The sequence below is a fragment of the Semicossyphus pulcher genome, unplaced genomic scaffold (assembly GCF_022749685.1).
Source record: "Semicossyphus pulcher isolate SPU_LCO1_2020_fin unplaced genomic scaffold, fSemPul1.0.p SCAF_8, whole genome shotgun sequence".
NCBI classification, from domain to species: Eukaryota; Metazoa; Chordata; class Actinopteri; order Labriformes; family Labridae; genus Semicossyphus; species Semicossyphus pulcher.
The window spans coordinates 31,789,453-31,806,357 of NW_027211759.1; the positions used below are offsets into that span (position 1 = coordinate 31,789,453).

Genomic DNA, 16,905 nt, shown 5'->3' on the forward strand with positions numbered 1-16,905 from the left:
TTTCAGGAAAGGAAGAAGAGTAGCCAAGATGGAGAAGTCATTCAATGTCAAGTTCATCTTCTCCTTTGATGGGTGTCATCACATTTCCATTTTTGATAATGTTGTATATTACTTATTAATGCTGTGTTTGTTCAGGGCTATGGATGCTGCAATGAATTTGAAAGACAACACTTCATAGTAAATAATCCATTTATTTCACAATATATTCATTATTAAAGGGCAACATTTCTACAAGTGATGTTATTGTAAAGGATTAGTTTAAATTGACCAGGGAGAACCAGATTTAGTTACAACCTAACCTTTTAATATTTAACTTTCAGTTTAGTAAGGTAAGTCTTAGCCATTATCTTGATTTACCAAACTTAATTGTAGGTTTTCATGTTTAATGCTTTGTTTGAAGCAGCCATTCAGCGTGTTATTTATTTGTAAACAGAACATGTTGTACAGATTTTAATTTGTAGAGCATGAACATTTTCATATTCATAAACATTTGATACTATTTATTTTTTAATTTGTAAGAGATAACTGGCTTTCTATTCCATCTGTTAAACTATAAAACAACCTCATAAGTGGCTTCCTTAAAAGGCATGATCAATTACATGTGGTATTTACAGAGTTGGGGTTAAATGTATTGTTTTGTCAAAAACGTATATCTTGCTGGGCAACCACCATGTCATCACATTTTATAAAATGTCCTGTCTCTCTGTAACAGAACAAAAATCACATAAAGCCTTTCAAAAAGAAAATGCATATTTAAATTTTATCTCAGTTGAGTACAGCACTCAGGGACATAAATGGAGTCAGCAATGACAACCCATACATGGATGTGACATTCAAAGTGTTGAAAGCTTGGGTTACAATGCTCAATACAATTAAGGATCAGTAATGACGATTCATTTTAAGGGATGCTAATGGAATGTAAAAGATTATTGTTCTGTTATTGTCTTAGACTCAAATTATTTTGTTTATATTAAATGATCAAAATAAGATGATGTAAATTATAAATTACTGTACAACCTTAAAAAACGAATTAAAAAAACGTAGATTAATTTATAGAGGTAGACAAATTCAGTAACTCAATTATTGTATTTATTTTTGATTTAATCAAATTATAGCACACTGATGTATATAAGTCGATTCTAACCAAAGTAATGATTAAGCAAAATTTAAGAACTTGACTTACTAACTGAAACCTGAAACACTAGATGTATATGCTTTCAACACATGTTTTAATTATGTCTACCATATCACTGTCTACATTACCATACCACATTTGGAATGCATTCCATATTTAACTTTGGCAGTGTCAGCAAAACACATTCAATATAAGTAGTCCTTCAGGGAACAGTGTGGGACAGAAGACCTGTGAGTTCCTGCTTGTGGTATAACTCTGCTCATTTTTGCTTCAGACCAATTCAATGTATTTCTTACTTACGATATATGTGATATAAACATATTAATTGAGTGAATGTATGTTTTTAAACCTGCTTGACCTTAACTAACAAAAACTGTTTTGAACAGGATTGGTGAACACTATTGACGGAGTGGGGGTCAGGTAAGAAAAAATTAAATATATAAATATATTTACATGCGTGTGTGTGTGTATGTGTGACATATCTCCAAATATTTTGAAAAAACTATATGTTAGAACTGTATGTTACTATTTATTCTCTGTATCTTATTCTGTAATAACATTGAAAAGCAGTATATGAGGATATTGAAACATGGTTTAAATGTGGTTATGTTTAATTCTTAGAAGAATTTCAGGTGTTCAATTACTATTTACTTACATTGACTTGAAACATCAAGATGGCATCTCCTTTGCTCTTATCTAACAGACAAAAGGCGCCACCATGAGTACGGACGCAGAGATGGCCACTTATGGCAAAGCTGCCATTTACCTCCGGAAACCGGAGAAGGAGAGAATTGAGGCTCAAAACAAACCATTTGATGCTAAGGCTGCCTGCTATGTAGCAGACGTCAAAGAGCTGTACCTGAAGGGAACAATTGTCAAGAAAGACGGTGGCAAAGTTACTGTCAAAGTCTTGGACACTCAGGAGGTTGGTATCTTTAACTCAGAGTCAACTTATTCAATGTGATCAGTTCTCATTGTGACAAATTTCCTTTTAGGAGAGGACAGTTAAAGAAGATGACGTCTCTCCAATGAATCCTCCCAAGTTCGACAAAATTGAGGACATGGCCATGATGACCCATCTCAATGAAGCCTCTGTGCTTTATAACCTCAAAGAGCGTTATGCAGCATGGATGATCTACGTAAGAAATTGGCCCTAATAAGAAACGAGAACGTTTGGAGATGGCTTTACTTGTGGGAAACACTGAGGTAACTACTGAATCTCTGTAATCACTTTCAGACCTACTCTGGGTTGTTCTGTGCCACTGTAAACCCCTACAAGTGGCTCCCAGTGTACGATTCTGAAGTTGTAAGTGCCTATAGAGGCAAGAAGCGTATGGAGGCTCCACCCCACATCTTCTCCGTCTCTGACAACGCTTATCAGTTCATGCTTTGTGGTAAGACATAACCATAACAGCAGAGAATTTGAAAGTATAGGAGGTTTCTGCTGAAGGAAAATGTGCTTAATTTCTTTGTTGTTTTATTCAACAGATAGGGAGAACCAGTCTGTCTTGATCACGTAAGTAACATTTTATGGCATGTTTAACATCTATATCTTAACAAATATATAGAACAAGTCCTCTTTTTCTATACCTAGTGGAGAATCTGGTGCTGGAAAGACTGTGAACACAAAGCGTGTCATCCAGTACTTTGCAACCATCTCAGTTGGTGGAGACAAGAAGAGGGACACATCAAAGGTGGGGTTATGTCTATGATGTTATCAACTGAAAGTACTTTTAGTATGGAATATTTTTCCATGGGGGGGAAAAATCACTCCCACTATCAACTCTAAACCTTCTTTGTAGGGTTCACTGGAGGATCAGATTATTGCAGCTAATCCTCTGCTGGAGGCCTATGGTAATGCCAAAACTGTGAGGAATGACAACTCATCTCGTTTTGTAAGTATGAAGGAATTCTTGCAAAATCACAGAGGTCCTTCTATACATTGCCCATGTGGATGGATATTTAACATCCCTTTGTTCTAAACAGGGTAAATTTATCAGAATCCATTTCGGCACAACTGGCAAACTGTCTAGTGCTGATATTGAGACATGTAAGTAAAACTCCTCATAGTACATACATATTACTGGAATAAAGAATTGGCCACTATGTGACTAATGAACAACATTTGTAGATCTGCTGGAGAAGTCTAGAGTGACATTCCAGCTTCCTGATGAAAGAGGCTACCACATCTTCTACCAGATGATGACCGCCCACAAACCTGAGCTGATTGGTAAACACACTGACTTGTTGCAAAATGAAAAACCTACTTCAATTTCCATAGAAAACAATGTATTGAGCCTGTCACTCTTTTTGATCTCCAGAATTGTCACTCATCTCAACCAACCCCTACGACTTCCCCATGTGCAGCATGGGTCAGATCACTGTGGCCAGCATTGATGACAAAGTTGAGCTGGAAGCCACTGATGTGAGTAGTCTTCACTACAAAATGTTTAAATATGTTGTGTGCAATAAATGCAACATCAAACTGATCTTTACTGCATCTTCTAAAGTGTCTGTCTCTTGTTTGGACACCTCTCTTGAACACAGAATGCTATTGATATCCTGGGCTTCAGTGGTGAAGAGAAGATGAGCATCTACAAGATGACTGGTGCTGTGCTTCACCATGGTAACATGAAGTTCAAGCAGAAGCAGCGTGAAGAGCAGGCTGAGCCTGATGGCACAGAGGGTGAGTTCTTAACATCAGCAAAGAATTATAGCTTGAAAACCACAGTCTTGAAGTTTTCCATTAGGCTGGTTTCTCTTACATTATGATTGACTTTCAGAATCACATACCGTATGTATTAACATTTAATCACTTAACTATTGTCAGAGGCTGACAAGGTTGCTTACTTGCTGGGTCTGAACTCTGCTGACATGCTGAAGGCTCTGTGCTATCCCAGAGTGAAGGTCGGAAATGAGTTTGTCACCAAGGGACAGACTGTACCTCAGGTAATCATGAAATATTAATATCCAATATACTATTTTAACAAATTGGTTTGGTCACTTCTAATTCAGTAATATGGTACTGAGTTTGATGAAATTAATACTTAGAATGCTTCCTTTAGGATCTTTCAAAATATGATCTTTGGTGTCATACATCTTGTAAGAGGAAGCTCAGGAAAGCAGTATTTAAGTATTTTACAAAACACTTCATTGACTTTAATCAAACAATATCCTGGTTTTTATTCAGGTGCTGAACTCAGTGACTGCCCTGGCCAAGTCTATCTATGAGAGGATGTTCTTGTGGATGGTCATCCGAATCAACCAGATGTTGGACACTAAACAGCCAAGGCAGTTCTTTATTGGTGTGCTGGATATTGCTGGCTTTGAAATCTTTGATGTAAGCTTCATATTCAAAAAGCTGACATACTTTTCTTAATAGAATCATCGTTTGTGCCTGGAAAAATAATCATGTTGTTTTTCTGTCCCCTTACAGTTCAACACCCTGGAGCAGCTGTGCATCAACTTCACCAATGAGAAACTGCAGCAGTTCTTCAACCACACCATGTTTGTCCTGGAGCAAGAGGAGTACAAGAAGGAGGGTATTATCTGGGAGTTCATTGACTTCGGTATGGACTTGGCTGCTTGCATTGAGCTGATTGAGAAGGTAATGATTCAATTTTGTGATTCTGTGTAATTGTTCTTAGTTATACTCAACTTAAATAACACATGTCTTCCACTTTCTAAAGCCCATGGGCATCTTCTCCATCCTGGAAGAGGAGTGCATGTTCCCCAAGGCCACAGACACATCCTTCAAGAACAAGCTGTATGACCAGCATCTTGGCAAAAACAAAGCATTTGAGAAGCCAAAGCCCTCAAAGGGCAAGGTTGAGGCTCACTTCTCCCTGGTGCACTATGCTGGTACCGTGGACTACAACATCTCTGGCTGGCTGGACAAGAACAAGGATCCACTGAACGAATCCGTCATACAGCTGTACCAGAAGTCCTCAGTTAAACTGTTGGCTCTTCTGTATCCTCCTGTTGTTGAAGGTATGATAGTAACAACATTAACATAAAACAGATTTTTTTAAGTTTTAGAAAATGCAAGTTTCTTCCCACACTGTAGCGTTTCTTCATGTAACTTGTATTTCTAGTTTGTGACAGAACATGTCTACTTTAATTTATCAACAGACACTGCCAAGAAGGGAGGCAAGAAGAAGGGTGGTTCTATGCAGACTGTGTCTTCACAGTTCAGAGTAAGGTTTAACATTGCAAACTTGGATATTATACATCACTCAGATAACACTCCAATTCTTAATTGATATTTGTTACAACAAGAGTTTTTGCATCTACAGGAGAACTTGGGCAAGCTGATGACTAACCTGAGGAGCACTCATCCTCACTTTGTGCGCTGCCTGATTCCCAATGAGTCCAAGACTCCAGGTACATAGAAAAGAAAATCTCAATAGAGACTTTTTTATTTTGTTGGTACAGTTTACTTTATTTTGTGTTGTTCATTCAACAGAACAATTCTAACTACAATAAATGTGGTTTTACAGGTCTCATGGAGAACTTCCTGGTCATCCACCAGCTCAGGTGTAACGGTGTGCTGGAGGGTATCAGAATCTGCAGAAAAGGTTTCCCTAGCAGAATTGTCTATGCTGACTTCAAGCAGAGGTATCAATGAGTATGTAAAGATAATATTACTGCAGGCTATTAAAAGAAAATGCTCACACTGTCCTTTAACTCTTTCATGACAGGTACAAGGTGCTGAATGCTAGTGTCATCCCTGAGGGTCAGTTCATTGATAACAAGAAGGCTTCAGAGAAGCTGCTTGGATCAATTGATGTTAATCATGATGAGTACAGATTTGGACACACCAAGGTAAATTGCTTTAATTTCTTTTTTATTTACATGCTGTGCCAAAAAGTTATTGTATCTAGATAGTGTGTTTGATTTTTTCTTAATGGAACATTTAAGACATTTGTCAATATTAATGACGCTATTGAATTTTACAACAAGTTAGACAAACGGCTAAGGAAAAAGTCAGTAGTTGATAAAGATCAGCAACCAGCTTTAGGACATTTATAGAACACTGTCTCCTTAAATCCTTCAAACTACGAGGATTAAGCCAAAATGTTGTTTTTTTTTCATATCATACATTCATCTTTTCATTTCTTTTGTTTGTTTAGGTGTTCTTCAAGGCCGGTCTCCTGGGTACCCTTGAGGAGATGAGAGATGAAAAGCTTGCATCTCTGGTCACCATGACTCAGGCTCTCTGCCGTGCTTACCTCATGAGAAGGGAGTTTGTGAAGATGACGGAGAGGAGGCATGTTTAAAACAACAAACTCTGAATGACAATTGGATAAAGTCACAAAGCAACATTGTTAATAACAGAAACTTCTTGTCCACAGGGAAGCCATCTATACCATCCAGTACAATGTCCGCTCATTCATGAATGTGAAACACTGGCCATGGATGAAGGTGTACTACAAGATCAAGCCTCTGCTGAAGAGTGCTGAAACTGAGAAGGAGTTAACTCAGATGAAGGAGAACTATGAGAAGATGCAGACTGACCTTGCTGCTGCACTGGCCAAGAAGAAGGAGCTGGAAGAGAAGATGGTCTCCATCCTGCAGGAGAAAAATGATCTGCAGCTGCAAGTAGCATCAGTAAGTATACATTTTTGCTTTGAAATTTTGTGTCCATATATTGTGGACATTCTAACATCTTTTTTTCAATGCAAACAAGGAATCAGAGAATCTGTCAGATGCTGAGGAGAGATGTGAAGGACTTATCAAGAGTAAGATTCAGATGGAGGCCAAACTCAAAGAGACAACAGAGCGACTGGAGGATGAAGAGGAAATCAATGCTGAGCTCACTGCCAAGAAGAGAAAGCTGGAGGATGAATGCTCTGAGCTCAAGAAGGATATTGATGACCTGGAGCTTACCTTGGCCAAAGTGGAAAAGGAGAAACATGCCACTGAGAACAAGGTATGGAAATTATCAACAAATTATCTTGCAGATCAAGTAATATCTGAAGATTACCATACAATAACATCTTACTTGCAAATGTAGGTCAAGAACCTGACTGAGGAGATGGCCTCTCAGGATGAGAGCATTGCTAAGCTGACCAAGGAGAAGAAAGCCCTTCAGGAGGCTCATCAGCAGACTCTTGATGATCTGCAGGCTGAGGAAGACAAGGTCAACACTTTGACCAAGGCCAAGACCAAGCTTGAGCAGCAAGTGGATGATGTAAGTTTACAAAGTCACTCAGATTGGCAATGTTACATGTTGAACATGATCATTAAAAACTATTGTTAATGTTCAGCTTGAGGGTTCTCTGGAGCAAGAGAAGAAGCTGCGTATGGACCTTGAGAGAGCCAAGAGAAAGCTTGAGGGTGATCTGAAACTGGCCCAGGAATCCATCATGGATCTTGAGAATGACAAGCAGCAGTCTGATGAGAAACTTAAGAAGTAACATTGTCTTTGCATTTCAACAAAAATGTATTATTTTAAAACCTATTGTTAACAGCATAAACTCTAACTGTATAACTTTATCTTTTATTCTTACAGGAAGGACTTTGAAGTCAGTCAGCTCCTTAGCAAGATTGAGGATGAGCAGTCAATGGGTGCTCAGCTTCAGAAGAAGATCAAGGAGCTTCAGGTGACATATTGTGTTACTTTATTATTTTTGATTTTAAGTGAAAGTTTACTGAAATACCACTTACTTAAAATCAACAGGCCCGTATTGAGGAACTGGAGGAGGAAATTGAGGCTGAGCGTGCTGCTCGTGCCAAGGTTGAGAAGCAGAGAGCTGACCTTTCCAGGGAACTTGAGGAGATCAGTGAGAGGCTGGAGGAGGCTGGTGGTGCCACTGCTTCTCAGATTGAGATGAACAAGAAGCGTGAAGCTGAGTTCCAGAAGCTCCGTCGTGATCTTGAGGAGTCCACTCTGCAGCATGAAGCCACTGCTGCCGCTCTTCGCAAGAAGCAGGCTGACAGTGTTGCTGAGCTCGGAGAGCAGATCGACAACCTCCAGCGTGTCAAGCAGAAGCTTGAGAAGGAAAAGAGTGAATACAAGATGGAGATTGATGACCTCTCCAGCAACATGGAGGCTGTTGCTAAGGCAAAGGTACACAATACATACAATTTTATTTTAATACCCAAATTAGTGTAGTAAACAAGGTAATAATCATTAGAAATAAATCTGATCACTGAACTGAGCACTCTTTATCTCCTTAGGGAAATCTTGAAAAGATGTGCCGTACTCTTGAGGACCAACTTAGTGAACTGAAGACCAAGAATGATGAAAATGTCCGTCAGATCAATGACACGAGTGCACAGAAAGCACGTCTCCTGACAGAAAATGGTATTTACAAGTTATAAGCGAAAGATTTGTTGTTTTCTGTATCTATTATGGTAAAACGTAACACAAACTAATACATCATGATATCTTCCTCACAAGGCGAGTTCGGCCGTCAAATTGAAGAGAAAGAAGCTCTTGTCTCCCAGTTGACCAGAGGCAAACAGGCCTTCACACAGCAGATTGAAGAGCTGAAGAGACAGATTGAAGAGGAGGTTAAGGTAAGACGACTTTAAATTTGTACTGTCTGATACCTTTTCTATTTGTTGTTTAAAAGTTTTACTCACTGAATATTACTTTTTACACCAGGCCAAGAATGCTCTGGCCCATGGAATGCAGTCAGCCCGCCATGACTGCGATCTGCTGAGGGAGCAGTTTGAGGAGGAGCAGGAGGCAAAGGCTGAGCTGCAGCGTGGAATGTCCAAGGCCAACAGTGAGGTGGCTCAGTGGAGATCCAAGTATGAAACTGATGCTATCCAGCGTACTGAGGAGCTTGAGGAAGCCAAGTGAGTACAGGTTAAGCGTTTCCAATCAGACAACTACACAGTAAGAACATTTAAATGTCAAGAAGTATAGCATTGTAGCTTAGCTCAACTGACAATGCTATTAACTTCTTGAATATGTTAAACTAGGTACTCCAGGAAATAAGTAATTATTTGTATTTCATTCATATTTATATGCAAAAGTATGTGGAAAACATTATTGGCATTTTAATCTTTAAGATTTTCCCTGAGACTAATAACACTCTTTTAACAGGAAAAAGCTTGCCCAGCGTCTTCAGGAGGCTGAGGAGCAGATTGAAGCGACCAATTCCAAGTGTGCTTCTCTGGAGAAAACCAAACAGAGGCTCCAGAGTGAGGTGGAGGATCTCATGATTGATGTGGAGAGGGCTAATGGTCTGGCTGCCAACCTGGACAAGAAGCAGAGGAACTTTGACAAGGTAATGTTTACTTTGGGCAACCATGACAAGCAAAGAAGAAAACTTGTCATTGTGTTGTTCAATGACTAAGTGACTAAATTGTTATTCAGGTGTTGGCAGAGTGGAAGCAGAAGTACGAGGAGGGTCAGGCAGAGCTTGAGGGAGCTCAGAAGGAGGCTCGTTCTCTCAGCACTGAGCTCTTCAAGATGAAGAACTCCTATGAGGAAGCTCTGGATCAGCTGGAGACCATGAAGCGTGAAAACAAGAACTTGCAACGTGAGTTCTACACAGTACAGTACAGTAACATTGTGTTAAAAGTGTGTATTTCTTACATTTTAGTCATTGCTAATTATTTTACATTTTAAGGCTTATCGATATAAAACGCATTTATCTCTCTGCAGAGGAGATCTCAGATCTGACTGAACAGATTGGTGAGACTGGCAAGAGCATCCATGAGCTGGAGAAGGCCAAGAAGCAGGTGGAGACTGAGAAGTCTGAGATCCAGACAGCTCTTGAAGAGGCTGAGGTACATTTTTTTACAGGCCATATCTTCTTCTGAAAAACTATACAAAGTCTGAAGGCAGAGACGAATATTTCATTCTTTGATTATATCAGGGAACTCTGGAGCATGAAGAGTCCAAGATCCTGCGTGTCCAGCTGGAGCTCAACCAGATCAAGGGTGAGGTGGACAGGAAGCTGGCAGAGAAAGACGAAGAGATGGAGCAGATCAAGAGGAACAGCCAGAGGGTGACTGACTCCATGCAGAGCACTCTGGATTCTGAGGTCAGGAGCAGGAACGATGCCCTGAGAATCAAGAAGAAGATGGAGGGAGACCTGAATGAGATGGAGATTCAGCTGAGCCACGCCAATCGCCAGGCTGCTGAGTCCCAGAAGCAGCTGAGGAATGTACAGGCACAACTGAAGGTATTGTATGACATAGAGTTCTGGTAAAGATTATGTTATATTATATATTATTGTATTGTTATTATATTAAATTTTGGCATTCAAGTGAACATTTTCCTGACATTTTTCACAAGGATGCCCAACTGCACCTTGATGATGCTCTCAGAGCCCAGGAGGACTTTAAGGAACAAGCTGCTATGGTAGATCGCAGGAACGGTCTCATGCTCGCTGAAATTGAGGAACTTAGAGCTGGTCTGGAACAGACAGAAAGAGGCCGCAAAGTGGCTGAGCAGGAGCTGGTGGACGCCAGTGAGCGTGTCGGTCTTCTGCACTCTCAGGTGATTTTTCTTTTTTCTTTTCTTTTTTTCACTTCTTCACAAATCTAAGTCATTATGTCAGTATAAAAGAAAGTGATGACTTGTTTATATTCTTTTAGAACACAAGTCTAATGAACACCAAGAAGAAGCTTGAGACCGATCTGGTCCAGGTCCAGGGTGAAGTGGATGACACTGTTCAGGAAGCAAGAAATGCAGAGGATAAGGCCAAGAAGGCTATCACTGATGTAGGTGTATTTAATTTGTTCTTATTTTGTTATTTTTCGTAAATGGGTCTATTCAAGATATTTCTCATCAACATTGAATGGTGTCTCCTCTAGGCTGCTATGATGGCTGAGGAGCTGAAGAAGGAGCAGGATACTAGCGCTCACCTGGAGAGAATGAAGAAGAACCTTGAGGTTGCTGTTAAGGACCTGCAGCACCGTCTGGATGAAGCTGAGAACCTGGCCATGAAGGGTGGCAAGAAGCAGCTCCAGAAACTTGAGTCGAGGGTAAAAAGTCTTCTTAATTTCTTGCGCAGCTGAGGATAGACTTTGAGGAAAATATGTATATTTAATGTCTTACTGTATTCTGAAGGTGCGTGAGCTGGAGACTGAGGTTGAGGCAGAGCAGAGACGTGGAGCTGATGCTGTTAAGGGTGTCCGCAAATATGAGAGGAGAGTGAAGGAGCTCACTTACCAGGTATAGTCATTTTGATATTAAAAATGTAAAGTGCAAATAAATCAAATATAGTTACCATTTTAAGTTCTTAAACATGTGAATCTCTCTTTTCTATAACAGACTGAAGAGGACAAGAAAAATGTTACCAGGCTGCAGGATCTGGTTGACAAGTTGCAGCTGAAGGTGAAGGCCTACAAGAGGCAGGCTGAGGAAGCGGTAAAGACATAACTTGTTTATAACAAAGACCACTATGTAGTCTTAATACAATGCACAATAACCTTTAACATTTTAACAATTATTCATGCCTTGGCTACTTATTTCAGGAGGAGCAGGCCAATGTTCATCTGTCCAAGTGCAGGAAGGTCCAGAATGAGCTTGAGGAGGCTGAGGAGCGTGCTGACATTGCAGAGTCCCAGGTTAACAAACTGAGAGCAAAGAGCCGCGACTCTGGCAAGGTAAAGTAACAATTTGAATGGTCAAAACACGAATCAAATAAAATTCTGCATACTCCAATTTACTTCAAGCAATACTGTTGTCATCAATGAAATAAAATACCAATAATCCCTTCATAAAGTATACAGAGCATAACATATATGTATGCTGGTTTCTGTTTTGTATTGATTGTTTTATCTTTTTTTGTACAGGGAAAAGATGTGGCTGAGTAAAGCACCGCGCTGACGGGCTGTTTCTAATCATAATATGATGTGAAATATACCACAATAAAATAGTTTTTGATCTTAAATGGCTTTCTGTGTTCTTTTGACCTGAGTGTGTGCTCCGAAAGAGCAAATGTCAAATTCAAATAATTTGTGAAACACCTTAACATTCTATACTGGAAAAAAGTTTGGGCTGTTTTAAACGGATAGTTTGGTTTATTTGAAATGGGGTTGTTTTAGATACTTATCAGTGCACTACATACAGTGTATGTCTGCGGCACTCAGTCCTGCCTCCAAATCCCCCCCCGCAGAGGAGGCTATCATGCGCGTGCAGGCTAGTAACCACAGCAACTGAAGGAGCCAGATATACAATATGGCGGACACACCGGTAAAAACGTGAAATGACAACAACCGCAGCCGAGGGAGGTGGCTGCAAGATGGCGGACAAGAGGACAAGAACCCAGACCCCAGAGGACAAGAAACTCCGTCTACAACTCAAGGAAAAGAAGTTGGTCGAGTAGTGGAGTATGACTACGCCATGGACGTCACTCTGCTAAACAAGAGAGACCGCGGAGACAACTCAACACCGTCAACGCCAATTAAGAAGCCTGTGGAAAAGAAGGCAAAGTCAACAGCAGAGGGTGAGAATGCTGAAGTCTCCAATAACACAATTTTGGAGGCAATTCTAAGCCTTAAAAAGAGAGTGGATATGCAGCTGGCCGATTTAAATGAGCAGGCAAAGCAAAGAAGCACCATGCTTGCTAACTTAGCAATGGCAGTCCAGTTTAATGCAGAGGAGGTTAAAGACTGCAAAAAAAAAGTCAATGACCTGGAGAAACAAAATATTGAGCTATGCAAAGAAAACCGTGACCTTTAAGAGAGAGTAAGAGAACAAGAAAGATACAGAATGCGGTGGTGTCTCCGGGTCAAAGATTTAGGAGAGGAAGCAGGTGAAGATATCAGAGCACAAGTCATCCAGATTCTTGGTAAGATCGTCCCAGAGATGGAGTCAAAGTTGGAGGATGCTGTTGATATAGTGCATCGAGTGGGTACAAAGATTTACAATGAAGAAAAGACATGCCATCGTTGTTTTTGCCCAAAGGCGCATGAAAGAAGAGATTTGGCGAAGGAGCAAAGGATCTGTCTGTAAAGTCTGTAAGGATAAAGGCATACGTTTCGCGGAGATGCTGCCATGGCAGGACTGGAAGGAAAGGAGACGCCTCTGGCCCCAAAGTGAAAAAGCGAGGCGGGCTGGAAAATTGGCTTTCTTTCGAGGTCCTCATGGCTTCATCAAGGGACGTCGGATTGGTGATGGCAAGTGACATCATGCTTAAATGACCGAGATATAGTGGAAAAGATAAAAGGGACAGTCAAGGCCCCAGTCAACTGTGTCAGTTTATCCAGTTACCGAGCGGGCTGATAAACAACTGATTATTTTCAAGTTCATATTTTCCTGTTTGAGTGTTAATGGTTAATGTAAAAATTACATTTGGTTCATTGAATGTGAGGGGCTTGAAAGACATTGTAAAGAGAAAAGCACTTTATTTATTTTGTAAAGGGCAAAAATCTCACTGTTCTTGCAAGAGACTCATCTTCTGAAGGGGATGCAACTTTCTTGACTAATCAATGGGGAGAGAAGATTTTATTTAGTCATGGCTCCAATCGATCTGGAGGTGCAGCAATATGCTTCAACAAGCGTCCTGAAGAAATAATGACTCATCGAGCTGATGGAGATGGTCACTGGCTGATGGTAGTATTAAAAATTGAAAGTCTATTCATCATAATGACCAACATTTATGGTTAAAACAATGATGGTCAAAACAAAAGACTTATGGAAAACATAACAAATGTGATCTCAGATCTCAAAACACTGTACCCTATGGATTATATCCTAGTAGGTGGGGACTGGAACATGACACCAGATGAGTGGTACGATAGATGGCCTCCTAGAGTGGGTAAATTGCAATATAATGAAACTGTTAAAGGATTGATGACAGATACCAATTTGACTGATGTATGGAGAAGTTTTAATCCAGGAATTAATAGTTATTCATGGTTTAAGCCTAACGGTGGTAGCAAGTCCAGAATTGACTATTGGCTGGTGAGCGATAGCATTCTGACACATGCCTCTCAAAGTAAAATCTCAACAGCCCCTTTATCTGATCATTGTTTTATAGATCTTGTTTTAGAGCCCATTAACAGGGAAGCAAGAAATAAAGGATGTTGGAAATGTAATGCCAGACTGTTAGAAAATGAAGACTATTGCAATAAGATCAGAGAAATAATAAGAGACTTTGAAAACAATGACTCAATTGAATGCTACAGTGGTAAATGGGAATTTATTAAATTCAAGATTCGAGAATTTAACATACATTTTTGCAAGGAACTTAACAAGAGAAAACGACAGTATGAATGTAATTTTCTCCGGGAAATGTATCGGTGCTGCAGTAAGTCTGATCCAGCTGATCAAGAAAAAAATAGGTTGATGGAGTTACAAATCAAGTTAGATGATCTTTATCTTGAAAGAGCTCAAGGTGCCTTTGTAAGATCACGAGCAAAAAGGATCGAGGCAGGTAAGAAGAACTCCTCCTATTTCAGTAACTTAGAAAAAAGTAGGCAAAAGAGAAATTCTATTTTAAGTCTATTGATAAATGGGATAGAAAACAAAGACTTTAGGAGTATTGAAAAAGAAGTGTTCACATTCTACTCTAAGTTGTACTCATCAGATTACTCTTTGGTAGATACTAATATCTTTTTTGACAAAATTAAGAATGTTATCCCATGTGTTGAGGACTCCTTTAAGGAATTATGTGAGTCTGATCTGAAAATTGAGGAATTTGATTCAGTTATTCTAAAGATGGCTTCAAATAAATCTCCAGGGGCGGATGGCCTCACAACTAATTTCTATCAGTTCTTTTGGAAGGATGTTAGAGATATATTATTCCAAGCTTTAAAGTAATGTACGGAGAAGATATAATTAATATCTAGCATGAAATAGGGTCTAATCACCCTGATCCCCAAACCTGGGAAAGATAAAAGATTATTAGATAACTTGAGACCAATCACACTGCTTAATACCGATTATAAAATACTTTCCGGGGCAATCACTGCTAGACTGAAGACAGGTTTAATCAACCATAATTAGTGAGACGTAATCTGGGTTCTTGAAAGGTAGATCAATTCATAATAACATTAGACTTGTAATAGATTTACTTGATTACAGTGATACAATTCAAGTGAGGGTGTTTATTGTATTTTTAGATTTTTATAAAGCATTTGATTCTGTTGAGCACCCTTTTATACTGGAAACTCTGCATTATTTTGGATTTGGAGATAAATTTATTAATCTAACTGGAATGCTATAAAATGATATTAACAGTTCTATAGCTCTTGATCAGGGCACTTGTTCAAGGTTTGAGATTAAGAGAGGAATACGCCAGGGTTGTGGTAGCTCACCTTTGCTATTTATAATGGTTGCAGAAATGTTATCTATTCTGATCAAAAACAATCATATTGAAGGGTTAAATGTAATGGGAAGAGAAATAATAATAAGTCAGCTTGCTGACGATACCACTTTATTAAACTTCCAACTCCAATGCACGGCCAAGAGCTACAATAGAAAGATAAAACCCATACCGATGTCTCTGAGATCCATGATTAAACAGGACATTATGTACTCCAATGTCTCGCCTGTACTGAGGCAACTCTGCATCGAAGGAATTGACTTGTGTGATGATAAATGTACCACCAGAATTATAAGGAACATATTGTTAAAGGAATGTTTTCCAAACCCACTAAGAAGAGAATATATTCTCAAAGATTTTGCAGCTTAAGAGGTAAAGAAGATGAGGAAAAGATATATCTCGTTTCTGTTTCCCCCTAAAGTAAAAGAGGTGAACTTCAAAATTTTAAATGGAATTTATCCAACGAGATTTAATTTTGATAGAATAATTGTGTATTTTGTGAAAACGAAGTTGAAAGTCTTGAACATCTATTCATTGATTGTGAATCGGTGCAGTCTTTCTGGAGTGATGTGCAGTGCTGGCTACGGTCCAGGGCAATTTAATTCGCATCCCTGACAGTAAAGATAGTCTAGTTTGGTATTTGCGTTGAAAACAAGGACTTGGATTTTGTTTTAAATACTTTATTGCTGCTAGGGAAGTTTTTCATACATAAATGTAGATACTATAAGACTAAACTTTGTTTGAAACATTGGAAAAACGAGTCACAGCTCTTATAAGTCACTTAGACTGGTAAAAGACAAGAAAGCCAGAAAATTGTTTTCTCTACTCTACTAATTTTAAGTTAAAGGTCACATATTATACTACTTTTCAACAAGTTACTCTATGTCAAAAAGGTCCCCAAGACATATCTTTACATTTTTTTCTGAAAAAAAACCCCCACTCTGATTATGCATTGTAGCATGGCTTTATACCCACTGTTTCAGTCCTCTTCTGGACACGCCATTTCTGTCTATGCAAATGAGCTGCTGCTCCCCACACCCCACTCTGGAGAGCACTGCCCAGCTGGCCCAGCCTCCTGGATACCATGGTAACGCTTTGGAGTTCACCCCATGAAGAGCAACATGGCTGCTAACAGTAAGTGTTTTTTGCAATCTGTATGAATATGGGTAATGCTATTAATGAAAATAAATGTGTAAGATTGTATGCAGTCTTGCTCTACATTTTGATTACATAGCAAAGTTTTCATCAGATACTGTGCTTATTAAACATGAATTCACATGAAACATTTTACAGATACGGGAAATAATTTATTGTTGGTCATGAATAGTTGCACTTTTCAGTGCTGTACAGCTGTCACAACATCTGGTGACATGCCACAATAATAACAAAATAAAGTTGAAAAAATAACTAGGATTCCCTGAACCCATAACAAGATCTGGAGAGACACCATAGATTAATATTTACATGTTTATATTTACAATATAATATTTACAATACTTACATGACAAGCTGTTGACTAAATATCTTGTG

General features: G+C 39.2%; 1 pseudogene; it reads left to right on the top strand.

Moving 5' to 3' along the window:
* Positions 1 to 1,853: 1,853 nt before the first annotated feature.
* LOC138612526 (myosin heavy chain, fast skeletal muscle-like) lies at positions 1,854 to 11,920 on the top strand (annotated as a pseudogene).
* The last annotated feature ends 4,985 nt before the right edge of the window (positions 11,921 to 16,905 follow it).